We start from the raw sequence: 7818 nt of genomic DNA, 5'->3' as shown, positions 1-7818 counted from the left end.
ATGTGCCTGTGAGACGCCATTCGTGAGGAGCAGATCCCGTGGCTAATACCTTGAAAGTACAGGAGATATTTTCGATGCATGGTGATGGTAGATGTGCGTGTGAGGTCGGTGTGAAGCGACCTATGTGAGGAGCAGATCCGGTCTCAGTGAGCATATACATGGTACGTACGATACAATGCCAGAATCATGACTACCAACACCAACCGTACATTACGGATGCGCCTTGGAAAATTATCTCCCATGGGAGATGTTTATGTGGGAACAGACCATGGATATAGCATATCCCGAGTGGCTACAACTCCGTGACATCATTAGACTTGCTAGAAATAAAAAGACAACGCCAGCCAGCACTCAGCAGGCCCAGTTCTCTCTCACCGGTTTATTTCTAGCAGGGACGCATCCTGCTAAGTGCTAACCCCATATGTGTTGGTGTTGAGGATTTTTTTTGGGGGGAGCAGTTAAAAACGGACGATTCCATTCTTCCGTTAATATTTTATTTTCTGCAACTCAATATGGATTCAGTAATGGCGCGATCTTTGAAGGTGGCTGTAATCGGAGCTGGCGCCGCAGGTCTAGTCGCTGCTCGTGAACTCCAAAGGGAAGGTCACTTAGTTGTTGTTTTTGAGAAGAATAGCAAGCTCGGAGGTACATGGGTTTATGACCCCCGAGTCGAGACAGATCCCCTGAGTCTCGATCCTCGGAGGGAAATTGTTCATAGCAGTCTCTACAGCTCTCTCCGGACTAACCTTCCTCGCCAGATCATGGGTTTCTTGGATTATCCATTCCAGAAGAGAGAAAATGGCTGAGATGTGCGGACGTTTCCTGGGCACCAAGAGGTGCTCTCGTTTCTAAACCACTTCGCTCAACAATTTCAACTTGTCAACTTGATTCGATTCGATACTGAAGTCGTTAGAGTGGAGAGAGTAAATGGAAGAAAGGATCAGTGGATCGTCGAATCACGGTCTTGTGCATCGGAGTCGGAGATGAAGGTGTTTCAGGCCGTTGTAATCTGTAATGGTCATAACTCGGAGCCTCGAATAGCTGATATTCTTGGTACGCAACTACGTACTCCATGACATCAATGAGTTAACCAGATTGTCACAGTTTGCATCTGGGCTCTCATTGCTCGAGCTCGGTCCAGTTAGAATGAGACCCAGGCCTCCGGGCCCATCGATCTCACAATCTGACTAGAGTGCCAATTTAAGTAGGCCCATGACATCTTGGATGCTTTATGATTTATCAAAGCTCATTGAATTAATTGTCGATATAATTCTGTTTATTTTATTTTAATTAGTGTATGGAAAACATCAAGGTGTTGTTTTCTATGTTTCCACATGTTTCTCTAGCTAGCCAGGCCATTTTATATCCTTTAGGCTCAGTTTGGAAGGAGTACAAATGTAAATATGTAGAGTGTAAAACTTTATATTTTGTATTATTTTATATATATTTATACTGTACATATTTGCTTTTGTACTCTTTCCAAACTGAGCCTTACATGCATTCATGTTGGGTAAAATTTTTATTATATAGTTTTAAGTTTGGTTGGGAGGAATTATCAAAGAGAAGGAAAAAAAAAACAAAAATTTTCCTCTTAGAAGCACCATAGAAATATCTTAGGTAGAATCAAAATCACATTCTCATTTTCTGTGGAATAGCATTCTCCCCATTTGAGGAAATGAACATTCTCTAATTCTTATTCTGATTCTTATCTGAACTAAATAGAGACAATGAAAACAAATCATTCTGATTCTAATTCCAAGGAATTTCAATTCTGATTCCAATTATGAATCAAATAACCTTAATTTTATCTTTAGAATTGTGAATTTGTGATGCCATTTCTTGCTAATTCATTATTATAAGTTATGAACAAGTAGAACGGTGTAGCATTATCATAAATAGTAACTGGAGAGAATTGTGTAGCGTTATAGTTTAAAACAACAATTTCCTTTTGATTTTCTAGATTTTAAATTTGGTGTTCAATACTTGCTGATAGGTATTGATAGATGGCCTGGAAAGCAAATACACAGCCACAATTACCGCATTCCTGAAACATTTCAAGACCAGGTGCCTGCTTGAAATTTTAATTCGTTTATATTCGTGAAGACGTTGATGACAATTACAGTTGTTCTTACTCTGCTGGTGAACTATATAAAGCAATTATGCTAATTACTAGTTTCCAATTTTTGTTTCCATATCAAAGCGAAATTGAAATCCTCAACACACACACACATTTACTATATAATAATATAAATTGATTTTGAAACCTCCATCAAGAAGACAGCTCCATATTTGAATGTGGCATCAAACAATAGTTTTGTACTGATTTCTCAAGACCAAATTAGCCCATCCAATTCGATAATAGTATTGCTGATTCCACAACATATTATGCATTTGAGTAAATAGAGCATGAAATATATAATATTGTTTGAAACTCCGCCTTTGTTTCAATATTTTTGGTAGCAGTAAATAGAAAAAAAAATATTAAAATAAAAAAAGAAAAGAAAAGAAAAGAGAAGGTACAAGAAAATAGCTATCCCAAAAAACAGGCCGGATGTAGGCTATACAAACAGGAATTAACATACCGGAGCCCCACCTAACAAAACGGTGTAAATTTTTAAAAAGAAATGCCCTTGTTTCAACTTTCAAAAGGCTGCGTTTGATTTTGGTGGAAAAAATCAAGGTTTTTTAAAACGAATCAGAAACAGAATGGGGACCAGTTTTTGGTTAAGCGGTTCAACCGTTCGGGTCGAACGGTTCGACATGTGATATCATAAATAAAAAATATATTTATAAATAATAAAAAATAGTATAAAATTAAATAAATTACAGAAAAAATAAAATAAAATCCAAAAAATAAAACTATCAAAATAAAAAGTAATACAGTACATAATACATAAAAATATAAAAATAAAATACAGGAAATTTAAAAAAAAATACAGAAAAACACAAAAAGATTCAAAAAACATAGAAAAATAAAACCATAAAGCTTCAACAGTAAACTTCTCTCTCTCTCTCTCTCTCTCTCTCATTGGATGGTGGAATAGCTATGACTAACCACTGTGAATCCTCCATCTACTTCGTTTGAAGCAAGAAACAAAGCAGCCTTTGCTATATGGGTGGGCTTTAACATAGTGCCCTTCAAGTTGCAGACCAATGGGGTAGCGACTCCGAAAGGGGAGATGTAGTTGACCCTGATGCCATGAGCCCCTAGTTCACTATAGGCTAACTGGACCAGCCCCACCAATGCGTGCTTAATCATTGATGCCACCCCTCACACATTGGTGAGCATGTTTTATCGAACTCTTCCATATACATCTCTAGAATGATGCTTAGAGGACCCTAGATCCCTGCTGATTGTCGCAGGTGATTGCAGTTGCAAGTGGCTACAATTTTTACTGCCGCTTGAAACCCTCACCTGCCACTGCAAATTCGTCGGCCACTGCTGCAAACTTGGTCATAGGCAAGCTAGTCGTCCGCTGCTGCAAATGCTAGCCGCCACAAGGCCCGCCAACTCTTACTACTGCTTGCAAGTGTTGTCCGCTGCCTACAAGTTCGTCATCGCCGGTCATCGTCGTTCGGTGTATGTCACCGTCGGACGCCGGAGGTGCTGGCCGCCGCAGGTGGTCGGTTGGGTGTGAGGGTTGAGAGGAGGGAACTCAAGAAACCCTAAAGGTAAAGGGACTTAACATTCGACTAGGTTGGAAGAGTAGGTATTTTATTTATTTATTTTTTTTATTTAAAACTTTGAAAATAAAAGGAGTAACCCGCGAATTGTTGCCCAGGTCAAACGGTTTAGAAGTCTGACCACCCGGGTCAACGGTTTTTAGTAAAATTGGACCCGGGGGCTGACCAGTTACCGGTTTTTACGGTCCGACTGTCTGGTCCGATCCGATTTTGAAAACCATGGAAAAAATCATCAGTGTAAATGTCAATCAATGGAAAAATCGATCCATTGGTTTAAATTTTGAATGGACTGTTGAAGTTTTTTATGTGATAATACACTGATTTTATATCGATATATTATTTACATCGATTAATGGAAAAGCCAGTCGATTAGATGATTTACATCAATTTCAATGTAAATTTTACATTGAAAATAAACACATGAAAAAACATATTGGGTATAGAGTTTTACACCGGCCTGCTTTTACAATGAAAACAAACAGGCGTAATATTGATTCGCATTTACACCAAAAACAAATACAACCTAATATTCGATAATTATGATATATTGTATAAGGTTTTGGAAAATGAAAAAAGATATATGATGCAGATATTAAAAGTTTATTTTGATAACATATTGTAAATCTAAACTGAACAATAAAATTATATTATATAGTGTCCCTTTTATTAGTAGACATACTTTAACTGCCAAGCTTGGTTTAATCAAACATGTACATTGGCTCTTCGTGCAGGTGGTGGTTTTAATTGGAAAAGGGGCTAGTGCCTATGATATGTCTATGGAAATTTCAAAAGCTGCTAAAGAAGTCCATCTAACATCAAGATCTCCAAATGTTGAAGTTGGAAATAGCAAAGATATGATATTTAAATGTGATAGCCAATCAGGTGTTATTTATCAAAATTCATGGGTGAATTTTGATTGATCAAAATTCTTCTCATATCATATCTTTCCTGTATTATAGATTTTCTCGCTTTATTTTAAAATTTTTTGAATCACGTTACAGATAAAGTGCGTCTATGAAGATAGTAAGGTTGCCTTTTATGATGGATCCTCGGTGAAAGCAGATGTCATTTTCCATTGCACTGGTATGGTCATATCCTTTATCGTCTACTCTTTTGTTTTCAATTCTTTCAACAACCTAGTCTGTTTTAAGCTGGGGAAAAAAATAGAAACTTAATTTATTTGGAATGTAGATGGATTAATTGATGATATGGGTCTGGATTATGATGCAGTTTGGTATATTGGTGTTTTGGGTTTTAATTTCTGAAATGGATCTCTATATTGCATTTGCAGGTACAAGTTCCATTTCCTATTTCTTGAAACAAATGGAATTGTAACTGTTGAGGACAACCGTGTTGGACCTCTATATAAGCATGTCTTTCCACCATGTTTAGCTCCTTGGATTTCCTTTGTTGGTCTACCTAACAAGGTTTGTTTCCTTACATACAAGTGCTTAGGGGTGTCAATTGGACTGGATTTGGTCCAATCCGATCCAGTCCAATGTGAATCAATTACAAATGGACCAGGTCTAATTCAATTAATATTTTGGACTGGTCCAATTTAATATCTAAACCGTTTAATCTGTTTACATTTGTTTTTATTTATATTGGTTTCAACCCAAATCCAATCTATTGACACCAATATTCTTAACATATATCAATAGATCGGATATTGGCTTAATCCAACCCAATCCAATATAAATTTATTATAAATGAATCAGGTCCAATCCAATGTAATAAACAATCGAATATGTTGTTGGTACCGGTTCATTGACACTAAGTGCTACTGCTGTAAAATAGATTCTGAAGTTTAGGACTGTATCTTCTTCTTATTCCTTCGTTAATGAATTGTCCTGAATATTTTGTGTTTCGGGTTATCGTTTCTTTATCTTCGGCCAGGGTAGGGGGGTGGGGCCTGCCCGGGCTTTCTTTGGGTTTAGTTTCGTTTATTGGGTCTGATTTTTTTGTTTTATTTTGTGGTCTTGGTATTCTGGGCTTGAGTTGGTTTCTGGCCCAGTTGACTGTGCTGGCGTCTCCTGGGTTTGTTCTGTTGGATGAACCTGGTCCATTGTACTATACATTCTCCTCCTCTTTTCATTTTTGTTCGTCAACGGCTGCATGCTGGTATGATACATAAAGCTAACTAAGACTGGTTTTCTCTATAATTATATGATGCCATCAGGTTATCGCCTTTCTAATAGCCAAGTGGATAGCACAAGTTTTATCTGGAAAGGTGCTACTGCCGGAGGAAGAGGAGATGATGGCATCCGTCGAAGAATTCTATCAGCGTATGGAGGAGATGGGGAGACCCAAGCATTGCACTCATATGTTGGACTTGGATGCGGTATGATTTGAAGTCTCAATTCTCTTTTTCTCTCTCTCCAAGAATTAAAGTATCGGTATTGGGTATCGTATCAAACAATTTGGATACGGATATCGATATGCTTGGGAAACGCATGGATATAAACGAAAAATATGAAAACGCTTGGATACACTAAGAAAATGCATACAAATTTCATAAATATATTAATAGCATTAAGTTTAATGTCAAAACATAATATTTATATTTTTGTAAACAATAAATATGTTATTATAAAATGTAAATTAAAATATCAATTAATAATTTATACAAATATATAATCTTAACTTAAAATATATCAAATCTATTAAAATTTTGGAAATACATATCATATGAAAATTCATAAATTTTAATTACTCAAATAATTATTCCATTATTAATATTTTATATTTATAAAATTTTAAGTTAAAAATTATTTTTTTTAATATAAAATGTAGATTAATGGATTTGATAGATTCAATTTATATTATATTTTCAAATACTTTGTAAACAATACTTTTATTTTTGTAAATAATAAATACATCGTTATTTAGTGTAAATTAAAATATTAATTAATAATTTTTAAAAATTTAAGATATATACCATATGAAAATATATAAAATTTAAGTATTAAAATAATTATTCAATTATGAATATTTTATTTTCATAAATTTTTAAAATTAAATTCATTTTTGATATACATATATATATATATATATATATATTTATATATGTGTGTGTGTGTGTGTGGATTTTATAAATTATTTATTCCATTTATTTATAAAATACTAATTTTGAATAATGTTCTTTTTAATTTGTAGTTGAAATTTTTAAAAATAAAGGTATGTTGTTTTTTGTTTACAAGTAAACATTAAGTTTAATAAAACTTATTTTATTACACTTACTAATACAAAACAGCAAATAGCTTTGTGGTTAATATGCGCTTGGGCATCAGGTGCTTTGAGCAATGTGGATTTGAGTCATACTACTCTCATTTTTTTTATTGCAAAATACTGTATCATTAGTCGAAACCATAATTGATATGCTTCTATATCAACACGTATCAGATTGGTATGTATGACTAATAGGATATAATTGCATAACGTATGTTATATTGAACGTATCATATTGATATTTTAATCCTTATCTCTTTTTGTGATGAAATGATTAGTGTGTGCAAAGTTTTGATACATCCTTCTTTACATTAATGGTTACTTCAAACTGATATTTGTTTCTCCGTGATTTTGTTTGTGATGCATATTGTGACAGTTTGAGTATAAAAACTGGGTTGCAGCTCAGGTTGGATTGCCACCCGTCGAGGAATGGATGAAACAGATGTATTCTGCTGCTGTCAAGAATATTCGGAGCCATCAGAATGGTTTTGGGACGATGACTATTGGAAGTCCATAATTAGAAACCAGCCAAATTAATGTTATTGCTTCGGATGGCACAACCAGGGTCGTCTAAGGAGGATGAGTAGTAGTGGATTTTGACTCATGTTCTTTGTTTCAGCTTGTTTTTTTTTTTTCTTTTTTTAATTCAGGGAAATCTTTTGATTAGTATCCTGTATTTTGGGTCTAATATTATTTTGATCTTTAAATTTTAAAATTCAATAATTTAATATCTAAATTTTCAAAATATGCTAATTTAATATTTATCGTTAATCATTTATTAAGTAGAATTTGAAAAGATAAAAATATTATTATTTAATTTTCTTTATCAATTATCCTATTATTAATAAAAAATTAAAAAAAAACAGAATTGGTATTATTCATTTTTTTTTGTTAATGATTGCTTTT

At 34.2% G+C, this 7818-nt stretch overlaps 1 pseudogene across 1 annotated transcript; it reads left to right on the top strand.

Annotated features, from left to right (window-relative positions):
• Window positions 1-369: 369 nt before the first annotated feature.
• Window positions 370-7526, top strand: LOC148880350 (flavin-containing monooxygenase FMO GS-OX5-like; annotated as a pseudogene). Its single transcript, XR_016105947.1, has 7 exons — window positions 370-1053; window positions 1994-2064; window positions 4416-4589; window positions 4686-4767; window positions 4975-5111; window positions 5864-6025; window positions 7289-7526. The product of XR_016105947.1 is annotated as a flavin-containing monooxygenase FMO GS-OX5-like (transcript).
• The last annotated feature ends 292 nt before the right edge of the window (window positions 7527-7818 follow it).

This window comes from Nelumbo lutea, chromosome 1 (genome assembly GCF_056320005.1).
Source record: "Nelumbo lutea isolate HS-2025 chromosome 1, American lotus-T2T, whole genome shotgun sequence".
NCBI lineage: Eukaryota > Viridiplantae > Streptophyta > Magnoliopsida > Proteales > Nelumbonaceae > Nelumbo > Nelumbo lutea.
The sequence above is the reverse complement of the archived record's forward strand: the minus strand, read 5'-3'. Positions and strand labels throughout refer to the sequence as shown.